Source organism: Bufo bufo, chromosome 1 (genome assembly GCF_905171765.1).
Source record: "Bufo bufo chromosome 1, aBufBuf1.1, whole genome shotgun sequence".
Lineage (NCBI taxonomy): Eukaryota > Metazoa > Chordata > Amphibia > Anura > Bufonidae > Bufo > Bufo bufo.
The window spans coordinates 217,896,463-217,915,905 of NC_053389.1; positions in this window are offsets into that span (position 1 = coordinate 217,896,463).

The following is a 19,443-nucleotide window of genomic DNA, read 5'->3' on the forward strand; positions in this document are numbered from 1 at the left end:
CTACTCACAAGGGACAGAAATGTCATATGTAATTGTGCAATCAATGTATTTTCTAATGTGTTTTTTATATGCAATGTTCCCCTGTATGATGCAATAGCAGGCCTAGTTGGGTGTAGTTAGACATCCCAGACACTAGAGGGAGTTAGGGAACCCCTAGTATAAATGTCCAGGCCCAGACAGGGAGAGGGAGTTCAGAGTCAGGAGTCTGTGGACACAGAAGTGAGAGGGCATCTTAGCCAGAGATATGCTGAGGGCCTCCTCCTGACATGCAGCTAGATAGTCCTGGCTGCTAGCTGCTACCAGGAGGCTAGTGAAGAACTCTAGCCTGCCTGTTGATAAAGTGAGCCACAGTTAGCTCAGAAGATTACCCCAAGAGAAGAGATGTACCTCCTGGGAGAAACCTGCAGCCAGCTGCATACTAAGCAAGGACAATACAACCAGCTCAGATAAGTAAGCTGATGGGCAGAGGTACTATAAAATAGAAGCAAGGGTCAATACGGGAGGAAGATTATTTTACCAAGGATTAAAGCCAGCATTTAGGCATCCGGGCCTTGGGATACAGCCAGACAGAATAGCTGTGGAGATAGTGCAGCCTGGACTGTGAAGAATTAATTGTATACCCTCCAAGTATCTTGCAAGATTATACCTGCCATTATTGAATGTAAGCCTGCTTGTGGAACATATGCTAAAAGGGACTGCATTATCATCATTAACTGTATGTACAAAGTTGGACTGTGTTCACCAAGTAAAGCAACGTTTTGGTTTATCCACTGAGTACTCAGTTATTCCCACTACAAATCGGTGTGCCACCGTTACAGGCACTGGCGTCACGAATCCAACAGGGACCTTGCCCCAGGCACTAAAAATACCAGTAACATCCAGGGCACCTCATCCACCATCAGGCCTGGTCCCTACATACCGAGTGTGCCCCAGAGGAACTGTGTCTACCTCTCATTCACTGCTGCATGCCTGCCCAGGGTTCTCTAATATAGTGAGCAACCCTCGATTGCCTATAACCGTGACCTCGCTTCGCTATACCCTGCAGGTCTGGCGTGCTTCATATATTTGTAGTAAACTGATGGAGCAGCTGCTGAGCCTGGCCTGAAAGAGCGATCTTGACTAGCTGCAGGAGTGGGGTTGCATGGGAGGAGGGGGTTGTGAAGAAGTTGCTGTGGGGGCACTTTCAGAAATTTGCATGTAGGGCCCAGTCAGTTCTACTTACGCCACTGCTTAGGGCCATTGTCTAGTTGGAAGGTGAACCTTCAGCCCAGTCTGAGGTCTAGAGCACACTGAATCAGGTTATCATTAACAATATCTCTGTAACATAGTAACATGGTTTATAAGGCTGAAAAAAGACATCTGTCCATCCAGTTCGGCCTGTTATCCTGCAAGTTGATCCAGAGGAAGGCAAAAAAATAATATTTCCTCACTTTAGGGTAAAAACATTTCTTCCTGACTCCAATCAGGCAATCAAAATAACTCCCTATATCAACGACCCCTCTCTAGTAGCTATATATCTCTGTACTGACCCCTGATATATTTATACATAGTTATTTGATCTCCCCTTAGTCGTCTTTTTTCTAAGGTGAATAACCCTAATTTTTATAATCTTTCTGGGTTCTGTAGCCCACCCATTCTGGTCTGACTAGTGATTTGTAAAGTGGCAGGACTATGTTCTCATCACGGGCATCTATGCCCCTTTTGATGCAATCCATTATCTTATTGGCCTTGGCAGCAGCTGCCTGACACTGGTTTCTACAGATTTGCTGTTCACTAAAATTCCTAAGTCCTTTTCCATGTCAGTGTTACCCAGTGTTTTACCATTTAGTATGTACTGGTGACATGTATTTTTCCTTCCCATGTGCTTAACCTTACATTTCCCTCTGTAGCAGTATACTGTCATCTTACTTTACACAGTTTAGTGTCATCTGCAAAAAAAAAATATTTTACTGTGCAAGCCTTCTACAAGATCATTAATAAATATATTGAAGAGAATAGGGCCCAATACTGACCCCTGAACTGAAGTACCACACTAGTGACAGTGACCCAATCTTAGTGTGTACCGTTAATAACCACCCTCTGTTTTCTATCACTGAGCCAGTAACTTACCCACATACAGACATTTTCTCCCAGTCCAAGCATTCTCATTTTATATACTAACCTTTTATGTGGTACAGTGTCAAATGCTTTGAAGAAGTCCAAATATACAATATTCATTGATTCGCCGCAGTCAAGTCTAGAACTTACCTCCTCATAGAAACCGATTAAATTAGTTTGACATGACAAATCCCTCATAAAGCCATGCTGATATGGAGTTATTTGCTTGTTTTCCTTGAGGTACTCCAAGATAGCATCTCTTAGAAATCCTTCAAACCGTTTACCCATGACAGATGTTAAACTTACTGGCCTATAGTTTCCGAGCTCTGTTTTTGGACCCTTTTTGAATATTGGCACCACTTTTGCTATGCGCCAATCCTGTGGAACACTCCCTGTCAGTATAGAGTCCTTAAATATCAGAAATAGGGGTCTTGCTATAACATTAATTAATTATCTTAGGATACAGGGATGTATGCCATCTGGTCCCAGCAATTTGTCTATTTTCATCTTTTTAAGAAGCAGTTCCACTTCTCCCTAGGTCAGACAGGGCACTTTTAATGAGGATTTTACTGTTACATTCTGCATTTCATCTGACAGTTTATTTTCCTCCGTGAATACAGTGGAGAAAAAAATATTTAATAGCTTTGCTTTCTCCTCATTGCTATCTGTAACTGTCCCTTCATCACTCTGTAAAGGGCCAACACCTTCAGATTTATACTTTTCACCATTTATATAATTGAAGAACATTTTAGAGTTGTTTTTACTCTCTTTTACTAGATACCGAGAGTCATTAATCTCTCGGTCTATAGTTTGGCTGCTTTTATTTGTCTTTTACATATTCTATTCTTTTCCTTATAGTTTTTCAATGCTTCCTCGCTACCCTCCTGTTTTAGTGATTTAAATGCTTTCTTTTTGTGATTTATTGCTTTCTTTACCATTCTATTTATCCCCATTGTTTTTTTTTCTTGTTCCTTACCCTTTTATTCCCATAAGGTATGTACCTCTCACAATTAGAGTTTAGGATGCTTTTAAAAATATCCCATTTTATGGCTATATTTTAATTTTTGAGGACTTTATCCCAATGGCCTCTCTTAGTTGGCTAAATTTAGCTTTTTTAAAGTTTGGTATTTTTGTTCCTTTCCTGAAGAAACACTCTTTTGAATGACAATTGGAAAGTTATTACTTTATGGTGACTATTTTCCAGGTGTCCCCCAACCTGCACATCTGTTGTTCTGTCAGGTCTATTGGTTAGTACTAAGTCCAGTATGGCCATCCCTCTAGTCGGGTCATGAACCAGTTGGGAAAGGTATTTTTTGGTCTTTGGTTATTGCCAAGAACCTGTTTCCTTTATGCAGGGGCATTGCTACGTTAAAAAATTCGGGGCCTGGGACCCTGATGTTTTGTCCCAGGCCCCGAATGTCCTGCCTGCCAAATAGATCCAACTGCATTGCCATCATCAGGAGTCTATTGCCCTGCAAGACCTGAAGGACCTGTGATGACATCACAGGTCATGTGATCAGTGCTAAAGTAGCTGAAAAGGACCTGCGATTATGTCACCATCCTGTGACCAGTGCAGGAGAGCAGGGCTCAGCAGTGAAGAGAAGTCCTGGGAAGAAGCTATGGTGAGTTCTGCTACATGAGGAGAGGTAAGTGAAGGGGTAGATTACTCAGTGTGAGAGGCAGAGCAATGTTGGGAGCTGTAGTTATTTAACTGGGACTGTATGTTAGGGCTGAAGGGAGGGAAGTTATTTACATGAGACAGTGGGGTGGAGTGATGTTATTTACATGGGACTGAAAGTTGAGGGGGTGATGTTATTTACATGGGAATGCATGTTGGAGGGGGCTGGGGTAGGGTGATGTTATTTACAAGGGACTGTATGTTGAAGACGGCTGTGGGAGGGAGTGAGATTATTTAAATGAGAATGAATGTTGAGGGGTTATGTTATTTACATGGGACTGCACTTAGAAGTTGGCTGGAGAGGGGGTGATTTTATTTACATGGGACTGTATGTTCAGGTGTCTGGGGGAGGGAGTGATGTTATTTACATGGGACTAAATATTGAGGGGGTGAATATCGAGAGGGTGGTCGACTTAGAATTGGGCCATATGCATTGGGGCTTAGGCCCCAGATCTTTTGAGACCCTAGCAACTCCCCTGCCTTTATGAGATGTACAGGTCTCAGGTTCCCAGTCTATATCCGGGTAGTTGAAGTCCCCCATAATAACGACCTCATGATCTGCAGCCTCATCTATCTCGTTTAGAAGTAGATTTTCTGTGGACTCTGGTATATTAGGTGGTTTATAATAAACTCCTATTAGTATTTTATTATTGTTTTTGCATCCATGTATTTCTACCCACAGTGACTCCACATGTTCATGTCCCTCACTTATATCTTCCCGGAGCATGGGCTTTAGACAGGACTTTACATAAAGGCAGAACCCTCCCCCTCTCCGGTTTTGATGATCCTTTCTAAACAGACTGTAACCCTGTACATTAACTGCCCAGTCATAGCTATCATCCAGCCATGTCTCAGTTATTCCCACTATGTCATAGTCCTTCTCACACATCACTAATTCCAGTTCCCCAGTTTTATTAAAATTAGTTAACATACAATTGAGAGGTTTATGTATATTTGTTACCGTGCACCTTTCCTTATGAACTGTTCTAGTCCCTCCTTCCATTCCTCCCCCAGTCCCACTACCTTGCCCCCAGTCTCTATCTGCACTATCTTTCCCTCCTATAATGTAATTAACCTCCCCCACCCAGTCCCTAGTTTAAACACTCCTCCAATCTTTTAGCCATCTTCTCCCCCAAAACAACGGCACCTTCCACATTGAGGTGCAGCCCATCCCTACGATAGAGCCTGTAGCCGACAGAGAAGTCGACTCAGTTCTCCAGGAACCCAAACCCCTCCTTCCTTCACAAGCCACTTGTTAACCTCTGTAATCTCTCGCTGCCTTTCTTGTGTGGCTCATGGTGCAGGTAGTATTTCGGAAAACACTACTTGTGACCTACCTGTAACTTTGTCATTGGTTCCAAGATGGACCATGACTGCTGCATCTTCACCAACTACTCCCAATAATCTGTCAACCCGATCCGCGATATGTCGAACTCAAGCGCCAGGAAGACAACACACCGTTCGATGATCCCAGTCTTTGTGACAGATTGCCCTATCTGTACTCCTAATAATTGAGTCTTCGCAACCAGCACCTGTCTGGCCTGCCCTGCTCTCCTGGTTTCCTGCTTACTGGAGCTGACATTCCCGTTACCTGCAGAGGAAGGGACCGGCTGCAGCAGTGCTCTCCCTAAACTAACAATCCCCCTCTACCCTGATTTCTAAATGTTATCCAAACTGATTGAACTAACTGATTGAACAATAAATGTTATCCAGCTACCTACCTTACTTTCCTGAGCCTCCATGTTACCGCCCCCCACCAACATCTACCACATAGAGTGCCTTCTCTGTGAGAAGCAAACCATTTTCCAAATTGCCAACGCTTCTCAGTGTCAAAACTCGCTAGTTTAGATACATGATGTGCAATTCCAAACAAGTAATTTGCTCACATGTTAAACAAAGATGTGCACCCTCAAATGGCTGTTCTAGGACTGCATACATTAGACAAGATGTACACTGGACTGCGTTGTCAACAGGGGCGTAGCTATAGGGGAAGCGGCTGCTTTGGGGCCCATCCAGGAGGAGGAGGACTAAAACATTTTCTCAGGGCCCCCTCAACAGTATTACACAATGAAATTATATACAGTGGCAGTATAGACGGATGAAACAGCTGCCGGGCCTGGTCTGAGAGAGTGATCTTTGCTAGCCACAGGAAGGGGTTGCGAAAAAATTACTGGGGGAGGGGGCCTCAATTTTAAAAATTTGCTGTGGGGCCCAGTCATTTCATTACATAACAGAACAAGACGGAACCATTATTTGTGCCCATAGAACTCTATTAGGAGAGATCAAAACGGAATTGCCTCTAAAGGGTTCCGTTTTTCATTCCGTCCTTAAATTCTGTTATATTTCGATATAACCCTGTTATAATGGAAAGGTATAATGGAATATACAAAGCATATGTGAACCCAACCTAACTTGGTGTTTTTTATAGTATCTCTTATGCTGTACTATGCAATTGACTCTTCTTTTATGTGTTAAACAAACGAGTTTTAAAAAAAGGACCTGGTTATTGTCATCATTCCCCACCCCCTGCACCCCAACTACTACCAGGCAGGAGCCCCAATACCAGGAAGTGCGATGAAGGAAGAAAGGGTGCAACCTTCTTTTACTGCACGGCCCCAGGGAGGATTGCATTGTGAGTACTACTACCACCATCATGGCAACAACCACCACTCCCATACTCTCTGCCCTATGCCTCCCTTCTGGGTGGTTGTAGAAGTATCAGAGGTGGTTAGTGCCCCTTTTGGTGTGTACAGCTGCCTTGTTCCATCTCCAACTGCCCGCACTCTAAAAAGGGAACATAGGACAAGCAGCAGCCTGAAGACTACAATAAGCATCTCTGTATGTAATAAAAAAATACCTATCAAGAAACTACCAGACCGCATAAGATGTAAGTAAATTTTATTAACACAATACATGAGGGACACTCCATACATTGAGAATAGGTGCAGGAAAATGCGGCATCCATAGGAGGAAGACACAAGGGCAGTGATTTAATATGATATCCACATATAAATAACAATAAAGTGCAAATGCATAGTGCCAAAATTATCAAACATATGTAACACAGAATGAATTACCCATTATGTGCTTCCTCCAGGATGGTGCCAGCCCGGACACGCATTTTGCCAAAGAGAAATGGGTAGGAAATAGAGCAGAGGAAGCAGATCTTGCATCAAACCCACCAGATTGAGAATGGACCAGATTAAGGAGATTCTACTCCTACCCCATACTATTGATACTAGACCAGAAAAAGCTCCTACATCACTGCACCACACAGCTCTCCAGTCTTCAATCATCAGATTTTCCCCAGCCCAGAGCCATATTGTGTGTAGCTCATAATCAGGCTTACTACATGAACCAAATCTGGGATTGTCTACATGAATAAATGGGGAAAAGGGGCACTTCTCACAGCAGATACCATGCCTTATACTATGGACACTTCCCTAATGCGCATACTGCCTAGTTAACATCTTGGTAAGATGTCAGCACAATGTTAATAAGAGGCTAAGGTAATTTTCACTCACTGAAAAGACATCTGCCTGGGGTTTCTAGGAGCACTGGTGTTCTGCAAGGTGTATATGCAGTTTGGTACAGGTAGAAGTCCCTCAAAAATCTTTGTCCTCTGCAAATGAACAAGAATAGGGCCTGTGATTAGAATGGTGGACTAACCACAGAGATCCATGAAAAAACGGATGTGTGTATGGCCTCATTGAATTAAAAAACAGCACACTGAAAACAAATACAGTTGTGTGTGTGAGCATAAGCAGAGTTAGACTGGCTATATGGCCAATGGCCAGTGTGCCGCACGAGCCCACCTCATGGCCACCGGCTGGTAACATAATATTCTGGCGCTCCCAGCATTAATTAATGCTTAGAGTGCTACATAATTATGTATGCATTCCGTTCCATTTGGTTGCGCTCCCATCGTGGACAGAATAACGCTGCAAGCAGATTTTTTCTGTCCGCGATGTGGTGTGGAGCAAGACGGATCCATCCTGACACACAATGTAAATCAATGGGGATGGATTCGTTTTCTCTTGACACAATAGAAAACAGATTTGTCCCCCATTGTCTTTCAATGGTGTTCAAGACGGATCTATCGGATCTCGTCATGGCTATGTAAGACATAATAGAACCGGATCCGTTCATGAAGGATGAAGGCGGTTGTATTAGTGTAACGGAAGCGTTTTTGCTGATCCATGAATGATCCGCAACAAACGCTAGTGTGAAAGTGCCTAACTTTTTAGACATGACATGGGACTGAAAGATGTAATTTCTGAATGACGATGAAAGAGAATGTCTACATTAGAGGAGATATCACTGGATGTAAATGGTATGTAGTACTGTAATTAGAAATGAGCAAATTTCTCAAAAATTCGATTTGGCCGGTTCGCCGAATTTCTTTTTAAAAAATTTGGTTCGATCCAAATTTATTCGTGGTAAATCGCATTAAAAAACGGCTATTTCCTGGCTGCAGAGAGCCTTTATAGTGGTGTAGAACACTGTGCCTTGCAGTAACACGCATAGGGAGTCTGCTGTGGTAGTGATACAATACTGTGAGTCAGTCTGACATGCAGATGACAGGCGTCACTCTTAGAATCACTACACACTTCACTTATTTGGGCAGTTACGGGGCCAAAACTGACCAATGTTAGCGTCAAGAAGAGGTACACTCCTTTTACACCGTCAGCAGCTGATTCCACATAGATGTCTACAGAACTTGTTCTATTAAACGCGTATACAAGTAGAGCCCCCCGACAGAGTGGAGAGGGTGTCAGCAGTAAGTTTGTGTTGACGTTATTGATTATTTTGCCCTTCCTCTGATCCATCAGAACAATAACTCCCAAAAAAAAGGCTCCTGTGGAGCATCCGCCTTCACTCGATCAGCATTTTGTCAGTAATCCATCAGTATTGCTAAAGCCAAAAAAAACAGGAGTGGATCCAAAACAGATGACACGTGAATGGAATGCATGTCTTCTGTGTTTTATACCCACTCCAGCTTTTGGCTACCAAATCACAAGCCAATTCTAATGCAAAATAGTGACCATGTCATGCAGGCCTTACAGCTGTTACATAGACAGGATCCGTTGTGCGTCTCATTTTTACTTCCTTCTGACAGATCAGAAGAAGGGTCAAATAAATGATTATGTCAGCCAGGCCAAAAGGCAAAATAGTGACCCAGTCATGAAGTGGGGAGGGTGGGAACAGCATGAGAAGTCCAAAGAGTGGCGCTATCACATAGTGGTGAGGTGGAAGCAGCATGAGGAGACCACAGAGTGACACAATGACACAATCTAGAGGTCACAGAAGCATCAAGAGGAGGCCACAGGGTGGCATAATGACAGTGTGGAGGTGGTGGCAGCATCAGAAGGCCACAGAGTGGCACAATGACAGAGTGTGGAGGTGGCGGCAGCAGCAACATCAGGAGGAGGCCAAAGAGTGGCACAATGACAGAGCGCGGAGGTGGCGGTGGCAGCAGCATCAGGAGGAGGCCACAGGGTGGTACAATGACAGTGTGGAGGTTGCGGCAGCAGCATCAGGAGGCCACAAAGTGGCACAATGACAGAGTGCGGAGGTGGCAGCAGCAGCATCAGGAGGAGGCCACAGGGTGGCACAATTACAGTGTGGAGGTGGTGGCAGCATCAGCATCAGGAGGAGGCCACCGAGTGGCACAATGACAGTGTGGAGGTTGCAGCAGCATCATCAGGAGGCCACAGAGTGGCACAATGACAGAGTGTGGAGGTGGTGGCAGCAGCAGCATCAGGAGAATGCCACAGAGTGGCACGATGACAGTGTGGAGGTTGCAGCAGCATCATCAGGAGGCCACAGAGTGGCACAATGACAGAGTGAGGATGTAGCGGCAGCAGCATCAGGAGGAAGCCACAGGGTGGCACAATGACAGAGTGTGGAGGTGGCAGCAGCAGTATCAGGGGGAGGTCACAGGGTGGCACAATGACAGAGTGTGGAGGTGGCAGCAGCAGTATCAGGGGGAGGTCACAGGGTGGCACAATGACAGTGTAGAGGTGGCAGCAGCATCAGGAGGCCACAGTGTGGCACAATGACAGAGTATGGAGGTGGCAGCAGCAGCAGTATCAGGGGGAGGCCACAGGGTGGCACAATGACAGTGTGGAGGTGGCAGAAGCAGCATCAGGAGGCCACAGTGTGGCACAATGACAGAGTGTGGAGGTGATGGCAGCAGCATCAGGAGGAGGCCACAGGGTGGCACAATGAAAAAGTGTGGAGGTGGCAGCAGCATTATTAGGAGGCCACACAGTGGCAGAATGACAGAGAGTGGAGGTGGTGGCAGCAGCATCAGGAGGAGGCCACAGGGTGGCACAATGACAGTTTGGAGGTGGCAGAAGCAGCATCAGGAGGCCACAGAGTGGCAAGGTGACATAGTGTAGAGGTGGCAGCAGCATCGGGAGACCACAGAGTGGCAAGGTGACATAGTGTGGAGGTGGCAGCAGCATTGGGAGACCACAGAGTGGCAAGGTGACATAATATGGAGATGGCAGCAGCATCAGGAGACCACAGAGTGGCAAGGTGACATAATGTGGAGGTGGCAGCAGCATCAGGAGACCACAGAGTGGCAAGGTGACATAGTGTGGAGATGTCAGTAGCTTCAGAAGACCACAGAGTGGCAAGGTGACATAGTGTGGAGGTGGCAGCAGCATCAGGAGACCTGGTGACAAAGTGGGGAGGTGGGTGGCAATACTAGTACCAGCTGAAGATGGTGTGTGAAAGAAGAAGCACTTGGCATCAGATGTGTGGCATCAGGCGGGTGGCAGCATCAGAATAGTAGCTGAGGCAGGTAGCCAGAAGAAACTGGTCTCTTTTGTCAAAGTGTTGGTGTGGCACCATGGATGATCTAGTTTGATGCATCAGGCATTGGTGGGTGGAAATCCTGGCTGACCCACGCCTGATTCATCTTGACAAAGGTCAGTCTCTCCACATTTTGGGTGGACAGGCGAGTTCTTCTTGGGGTAACTATGGCCCCCGCCGCACTAAACACCCGATCTGATGCCACACTACTGGCCAGGCAGGACAGCTTTTCCCGGGCAAACTCTGCCAGTTGCGGCCACAAATCCAGTTTGGCTGCCCAGTAGTCCAGCGGATCATCAATGGGGGGTGGCAGGGTGCTGTCCAAGTATGCCACCACCTGCTGGTTCAGGTCCTGCTCCAGGTCTAGCTGCTGCTGCTGGTGAGCAGTTTCTTCACAAGGCGGGTGAAGAAAGCTGCTTATTAGCAACTCTAGACTCAAGTTGCTGCTGATGGAACTGAAACTGCTCCTGCCCCTCCCCCCACAGTAGCCATGGCAAAGGAACGTGAGCGCAGGGCCATTTGTGCAAGTGACTCGGAAGGACTCCCTGCCTCCATCTCCACTGCATACTGCCACGGTGTGTCTGGGTCCTCTGCCTCATCTTCCTCATCGCCCTGTAGCTCCTCTGGCTGCTCCTGCTCCTCTTCTCCTGTCACCTGTGTAGAAAAACCACCAATTTCACTACAGATTGCTTGTGCTCCAATGTCCTCTTCCTCCTCCAGTTCAGCCCCCACAAGGCTCATGTGGCCGTGAGATCTAGCGCCACATCTCCAGTCCCCTGACCAGCCAGATTTACCAGCATCTGTTAAAGGACATGAAGCAGTGGAATGACATTGTTCATCCTGTAGTCCTGGCCACTGACAAATAACGTGGCCTCCTCAAAGGACCTGAGCAAACGGCAAGTGTCACGCATGAGCTGCCACTGGCTGAAATCGAAGTTACATAGGGGAGTACTCCTGTCCGCTTGGATCATCAAGAAATCGTTTTCTCTGTTCGTATAGTCGGGCCAACATATGGAGGGTGGAATTCCAACAGTGGAAACGTCGCATATCAGCCTATGTTGGGGGATGCTGTTCTGCTGCTACAGCTCAAGGAGGGTGAGCTTTCTGGTTTCTTGAAGATGGGTGGAAGACTTCAGGAACCGCTTGACAACCAGATTGAACACGTGTGCCATGCAGGGCGCATGGCTCAACCCTCCTTGATGCAGTGCCGTCACCAGGGGCGTTGCTAGAGTCTGAAGAGATCCGGGGCATGAGCCCACATGAAGCCACGCCCCTACCCCATGAAGCCACGCCCTCATCACCACCGGGGGGGGGGGGCCTTCACAGTAGTTATTAACCCCTTTCAGCAGTCCCCCCTTCAGTGAATGGAGGACTGCTGAATGGGGTTAATAACTACAGTGAAGGGCCTAGCTGTCTGGGCAACCCCACAGATCATCCATAACAGTGTCATCCACAGATCCCCCATAAGTGTCATCCACAGATCCCCCATAAGTGTCATCCACAGATCCCCCATAAGTGTCATCCACAGATCCCCCATCAGTGTCATCCACAGATCCCCCATCAGTGTCATCCACAGATCCCCATAAGTGTCATCGACAGATCCCCATAAATGTCATCCACAGATCCCCTCCCCGCCCAGCGCCACCTCCTAGCTAATTTATTCACTTCACTTGCCTCTGTGTAATCTCACACAGGTGCACTGGCAGAGGCATCGTCGAACGAGGTGCGCTGGAAGACGGCGCATGCGCACTTCGCTCAACGATGCCTCTGGCAGTGCGCCTGTGCGAGATTACACAGAGGCAAGTGAAGTGAATAAATTAGCTAGGAGGCGGTGCTGCGGGCCCCCGCTGGCCCTGCATTCGGGGCACTGGACAAAACATCCAGGGCTCCAGCCCCGAATGTTTTGACCTAACGACGCCCCTGGCCGTCACCATGTTCTTCCTGTTGTCGGTCACCATGGTTCCGATTTTGAGTTGTCGCGGAGAAAGTCAGGATTCGATTTCTTGATGAAGGACATGGAGCAGATCCTCCCCTGTATGACTCCGTTCAGCCAGGCAAACGAGGTGCAGAACTACGTGACACCGCCGTGCCCTGCACATATGGTATGCTGGAGGGGCACTGTGAATTGTCCCTGCAGTGGAGGCTGAGGACACGGTGGAGGATGAGGAGGCAGAGGCGGACGTTGTCCTAAGACCAACAGCGTGGCAACATGGAAGCGGAAGCGGCGTCACCTGGCCAAATTGCTGGTGTGGCTGTGCATGAACCACATTCACCCAGTGGGCCGTAAAGGACATGTATTGTCGCTAACCATAGTTACAGCTCCACACGTCGGCGCTGCCGTGCACTTTGGCAGACACTGACAGGCCCAAGGACTGGCCCACCTTCTGTTCTACATACGTGTGCAGGGCTGGTACTGCCTTTTTGGCAAAGAAATGACGGCTTGGGACTCTCCACCTCGGCTCGGCACAAGCCATCAGTTCTCTGAAAGGTGAAGAGTCCACCACTTGGAAAGGAAGGGACTGCAGCACCAGCAACTTGGCCAGGAGTACATTCAGCTTCTGCACCGCTGGATGAGTGCATGCATGCTGCTGTCTCTTGGAAATCGCTTTGGTGATTGATTGCTGACGGAATGACTGACGAGGAGTAGGAGCATCAGGACCAGCAGATGATGGGAAGGACAGACAGCTCCCTTCGGCTGAGGTGGTAGAGCCTTGACCCCCAACTCTCCGCACTGACTGACTGCTACCGCCGCTGCTTCCATGAACCTCTGCATCACTACTTCCCGGGCAGGTAGGCTCCTGCGAAGCGGGTGGTCTACCTCGGGCACGTTTGGCTCCCGACCTCCTACTGCTGACTCCCGGCCACGCTAGTGACTTGCTGGCTCCGCCACTGCCTCAAGGGCAAGCTGCCACCCTCTTCTCCCGATGATGATGAAGCCCTTAATTCACCCGGCTCCCAAGTGCGATCGGCTACATCATTATCATCGAGTACTGTTTGCATGTCACTGATGTCCTCCTCAGCGGTCTCTGGGTCAGGAGCCTGACCGCTCGCAACACCAGCTTCCACGCCACTCTCATCACTACTTGCCCGCCTACCAGAGGAAGCGGCGGATGTCTGCTCCACATCTTGGCTGGACAGTAGCTGCTGACTGTCCTCTAGTAGCTCGTCCTCGCTGTAAAGTGGAGCTAAGCCCACAGCATATATTACTTCTCTGGCTGAGGGAACAGAAAAGGACATAGGCAGATTGAGGACAGGTGAGGGCACAGGGCCTGCTTCCGGGCCACGCCAACTAAGGGTTGTGTCTGACGAACCCACCGACTCTTGGCTGGGGGTGTCTGATGTCACTTGGGACGAAGTGGATGACCGAGTCAACCATTAAAGAACCGCTGGGTTGCTGGTCAAGACACGGCCGCTAGATGACACCGGGAGCTCAGGCCTCTTGCTGTGACTCCTGCTGCCGCGCCCCCTTACTCTGCTGCGACCTGTGCCTGCGCCAGAAACATTTAAGCCTCTGTCACTCCCCTGTGCAGGGCCTGGCACTTCTCTGTCTGACATACTGTTAGATGAAATAAATAAATAAAAAGGAAATTAAAACACCCCAAAAAAGTCAGAAATTTTCTCACTTCACCACACAACTGCTAATAAGCCCCTTTTTTCCACTAATACACGCCAAAAGGGGCTTTAGATCATATACCTGCACCGCTGAACGTCAAATAAGCCCTTATTTTTTTCCACTTATACACGCCACAAAAGGCTTTAGAACATACAACTGCACCGCTGAACGGCAAATATTATATTTTTTGCCACTAATACACGCCAAAAAGGGCTTTAGAACGTATAACTGCACCGCTGAACGGCAAATATATATTTTTTTGCCACTAATACACGCCCAAAAGGGCTTTAGAATATATAACTGCACTGCTGAACGGCAAATAGACCCTTACTTTTTTCCACTTATACACGCCAAAAAGGGCTTTAGAACATATAACTGTACCGCTGAACGGCAAATAATATATATTTTTGTGCCACTAATACACGCCAAAAAGGGCTGTAATTTTCTCACTTCCCCACACAACGGCTAAAAGGCCCATTTTTCCCACTAATACAAGCCAAAAAATGCTATAGAACATATAACTGCACCGCACAAGGGCAAATAAGACGTAGAAATATTTCCTTGTAAGTATGACAACGAAGCGAGGCGCAGACGTAGCGCAGTGGAAATTGACTGGAAGGGGGAAGTGTCCAGGCAGGTTAGGGTTAATGTGGTTAGGAAAGGGTGGAGTGTTTCTGGGGAGGGTCTGTGGGGGTGGCAGGGGGTTCGTGTGCCGTATATAGGCTAGGGTTAGGGGCGGGATCGGCACCAGTGTCCGTTGCGCCTAGGCGAGTTGTGTGCGGGATAGTGTAGCGTTATGGCGTCTCTGGAAGATTTGATGGCGGCGGTGCGGGCAGCGGCCGAACAACATGGTTCGGCTTGGCTGGTGAGTAGTTTGCAGGCTGCAGCGGGGGCTCCTAGCGTGCCTCCAGTTGCGGCAGGGGGGAGGTTGAGGGCTAGGAGATCGGTGCCGCCTGAACGTCTGAGCCCGGAGGCGACCCCTCGGGCCCGGCGGCGTTTGAGGAGCCCTCCTGGGGACCATCCGCTGCGATCGGCTGGGGTGGCAAGTGTTTCTGCCAGCCGGCGCTGCGGGAGGAATTCTGCGCAGCGTAGTGCGCTAGCTGTGGAGGCGAGGGTTAGTGCCCGGCGGGGAGGGGGGGGGGGCGCGCGGCGGTTCTGTGTCTCGGCGCGGTGTGCGGGGGGGCGGCCGGGCTGCTATTGAGTCCGGAAGCGGCAGCGATGGAGGAGGCCGGCCTGATGCGGCTTCACTGGTGTCTGGTGGGGGCCTTGTGGTCGGCGGATCTGCCATGGAACAGCGGGCAGCGCAGCGGTCTGTAAGTGTGACCGGCGGCAACAGCAGGGAGGGTAGACATGCAGACGCGGCCTCACTTACCTCCGGTGGTGGCCTGGCAGCTGGGGGTGATTCCAGGATGCGGCGAGCAGTGTCACGGTCCAGGTCTGAGGGACGGCGGCAGTCTTCTGAAGTGCAGTCTCGTCGGGATGGTTCTGGATCGGCTCCACCTGCTGGTAGGTCTGCGGTATCAGGCAGCAGTGAGGGGAATGAGGAGATGTTGCCACCTGCTGGTCGGTCCTCGACACCAGGCAGAGGGCTGAGGAGATCTTCTATGTCGCCACCTGCTGGTCGATCCTTAGTACCAGGCAGTGGTCTAATGAGTGATGCAATGCTGCCACCTGCTGGTCGGTCCTTTATACCAGCCAGAAGTTTGCCGAGTGTTGCGCTGGCCGGGGGACTCGACTTTGTTCCACCCACGGTGCAGCAAGTTAACGATTTTTCCACAGGATTGCAAGTTGCGGCTCGCAGTGGACAGGCTGTGGAGCTTGGGCGGGATGTCCTTGGATCGAGAGTTTTGCAGCGGCCACTTGACGGTGGGTCGGCATGCAGGGAATTGGCGCCTACGCAGCCACGCCACGTGGATTCTGGCGGGGGTTTCTCGGCCGATCAGTCTTTGGAGGAAGGAGAAGTCAGCCTGGAAGCGTGGGAGATCGGAGGTCGGATGGATGATGCGGACGGCGCGGGTCCCTCGACGTCCAGGTCTTTGGCTGGGTCGACGCAGATAGGAACATTGGTGAGGTCGGCGGCTGCTGGGAGGATGCCCCAGGGACAGCCAGGTGAGAGGACATCGTGTCAGGTTCCTGGTGGGGGGGGGTGTGGGACTTCGTTGCCAGGGGAGGAGGGGTTGGCTCACGAATTGTTGACGGGTATGTGGTCGTTATTGTCGCGGTGGAAGACCGGGGCGGTATAATCTCCAGCCGCCGTTTGGGCTGCTGCGCCGGCGGTTGGGGAGGGGGTGCGTTTAAGTGGGACTGGAGTTGGTGACACCCCTGTCATGGGGGCAGGGTCGGCGGTGGTTGAGGCTGCCGGAAGTGGAGGCGGTAAAGGGGCTGCCGTGGACGAGGTTCGGTTGGCGGATGCTGCAAAAGGGGAGGTATATGTGTGCTTTGAGGGGCCGTTGGGGGCTCATTTGAAGAGTGAGGTCAGGGAGAAGATTTGGAAGGACGAGTATGTCGAGATATTCTCGTTACTTCCGTTGGACAAATTTAATTTGGATAGGGGAAAGTCGGATGAGAGTAAAAAGGAGGAGGAGAAGCGGAGGTACAGGTTGATTCCGCGTACGTTTTTTAATTGGCTGCAGGCTTTTGCTATTTTCGCCAGTGTGGTGGGGGAAAAGGCGCCTGAACACTGTTCGGCCCTTTTTTGCTATATGGACGCCATAGGGGAGGCGTATCGGACATATGGTGGGGTGGCGTGGCTCAGGTACGATGAGCAGTTTCGCCAGAGGAAGGCGGTTAGGCCTAGTATTCGTTGGGACCATAAGGACATTGGTCTGTGGATGCGGTTGATGGCGGCGCCAAAAGGGGTTAGCCAGCCCTTTCGTGGGGCGGCCGGGGGTCCCTCGGCGTCCGATGCGGCTGGAGGGAGCAAAAGGGGATGTTGCTGGCAGTTCAATGAGGGACACTGCAAGTATCTTTCGGAGTGCCGTTTCAAGCATGAGTGTTCCGGTTGTGGGGGAGCCCATAGTTTTGCGCGGTGTTTCAAGCGCGGTAGGGGGAGGGGATTGGAGTTACGCAGAAGAGGGGTGACCCCGGTGAGGGTGGACGTGATGGAGCCGTTTCTAGAGAACTATACAAATAGGGAGGCGGCGGCAGTGTTATTGGCCGGTTTTCGGGACGGTTTTCGGATTCCGTGCACAGCAGTGGGTTCGGTGGTTGCGGCGCGTAATTTGGCTTCCGTGTTGCAGCGTCCTGAGGTTGTGTCTGATAAGATTGCGAAAGAGGTGGCTTCTGGCAGGGTGTTGGGCCCCTTTGTGGAGTGTCCATTGCCGGATTTGTGGGTTTCGCCTTTGGGATTAGTTCCTAAGAAGGAACCTAACAAATTTCGGCTCATTCACAACTTGTCTTACCCGGCTGGGGGTTCCGTGAATGACGGCATTGATGAGGTTTTGTGCTCCGTGTCGTATACGTCGTTTGACGAGGCGATTAGGTGGGTGCGGCGTTTTGGGCAAGGGGCATTGTTAGCTAAGACGGATATTGAGGCGGCGTTTCGCCTGTTGCCAATTTATACAGATAGTTTTCGTTTACTTGGTTTTAAGTGGGAGGGGCGGTTTTTTGTGGATTGTTGCTTACCCATGGGGTGTGCGATTTCGTGTTCGTTGTTTGAAATGTTTAGTTCTTTTTTGGAGTGGGTAGTGCGGCGAGAGGCGGGATGGAGTTCTGTGTTGCATTACCTGGACGACTTTCTGTTTTTGGGCCCGGCTGGGTCAAGGGTGTGCTCAGTGTTGTTGCATACCATGGAGCGGGTGGCGGGGAGATTTGGGGTTCCGTTAGCGAGGGAGAAGACGGAGGGTCCATCTACAACTGTGAAGTTTTTGGGGATCGTGATTGATAGCGTGGCTATGGAGTGTAGGCTGCCTGAGGATAAGGTGGTTGATTTGTGTAGTGAGGTGGGTTTTTTGCGTAAGGCGAAGAAGGTGCAGCTCAGACGGGTACAGTCGGTTTTGGGTAAATTGAACTTTGCCTGTAGGATTTTGCCCATGGGGCGAGTTTTTTGTAGGCGTTTGTCCAGGGCCACGGCGGGTGTTAAAGCTCCCTTTCATTTTGTGCGGTTGGGGGGTGAGGTGCGTGTGGATTTGGAAGTGTGGGAGAGTTTTTTGAAGGAATTTAATGGTCGTTCTGTTTGGATGGAGACACCCATTTCTAATGTAGATTTGGAATTGTTCACGGACGCGTCGGGGTCATGTGGTTATGCGCCCGTGCGGACATTTAGAATCAGCCTCATTGAGCGAAGTGCGCATGCGCGCACTTCGCTCAACCTCCTCATAAGACGAGCACTGCAGCCAGCCACTCAGAGCCTGCCAAGCGCTGTATGGAGCCGCAGGCTCTGAGTGGCTGGCTGCAGTGCTCGTCTTATGAGGAGGTTGAGCGAAGTGCGCGCATGCGCACTTCGCTCAATGAGGCTGATTCTAAATGTCCGCACGGGCGCATCAGGCACAGGCCTGTGCGCACGCGCGGGATCTTTGAAAAGGAGGAGGGGGCACTGAGCGAGAGCCGGAGGCGGATTTCTTTACATTCAGGCGGCGCTGTAAGGATCAGGGGAGGAGCTGGGCACCAACGGCGGCGGCGGCGGGCGGCAGCTTCAGACCTTCAGAAACGCCCTGGGCACCTTATCCACAAGATTGACAGGTTAGATAAAAGGTATTTTTATCAAAACGAGACGGCGAATTTATGTTATAACAACACCTTTGTAATCACAAGGGCGCCATGGAGAGAACAATACTTTTAAAAGGGGGGGTTAGAAAGTGGTGACAGAGTCCCTTTAAGTTGGATTTGCTGCGTTTGACTGAGGAGTTCCCGGATTTGTTGGTAGTATGGTCTGATGTGGTGGCGAGGAGTGCATGGCGTTTTGCGAGGTCGGTGGATCGTATCAACAAGGCACGTGCGAAGGTGAACAAGGAGGTGGGGCGCTTTGTGCGGCGGCAGGGCGGTTTTGTGGTACGTCACCGGGAATTGGAGGTTGCGTCACCTCAATTCCTCAGGGCTGATGGGGTTCATCTTAACGAGATTGGGATGGACTTGTGGGCGCTGGGGCTTCAGGAGGGTTTGGAGACAGCGTTCAGGGTTTGGCGGGACGTCCATAGGTGAGGTGTCTCCTATGTGCGTCGATGGCAGGTTAACGGGGGGTCCTGGAAGGCAATTCTACGTTTTATTAGGTGCATGACACGTTGGAGCCTGCATC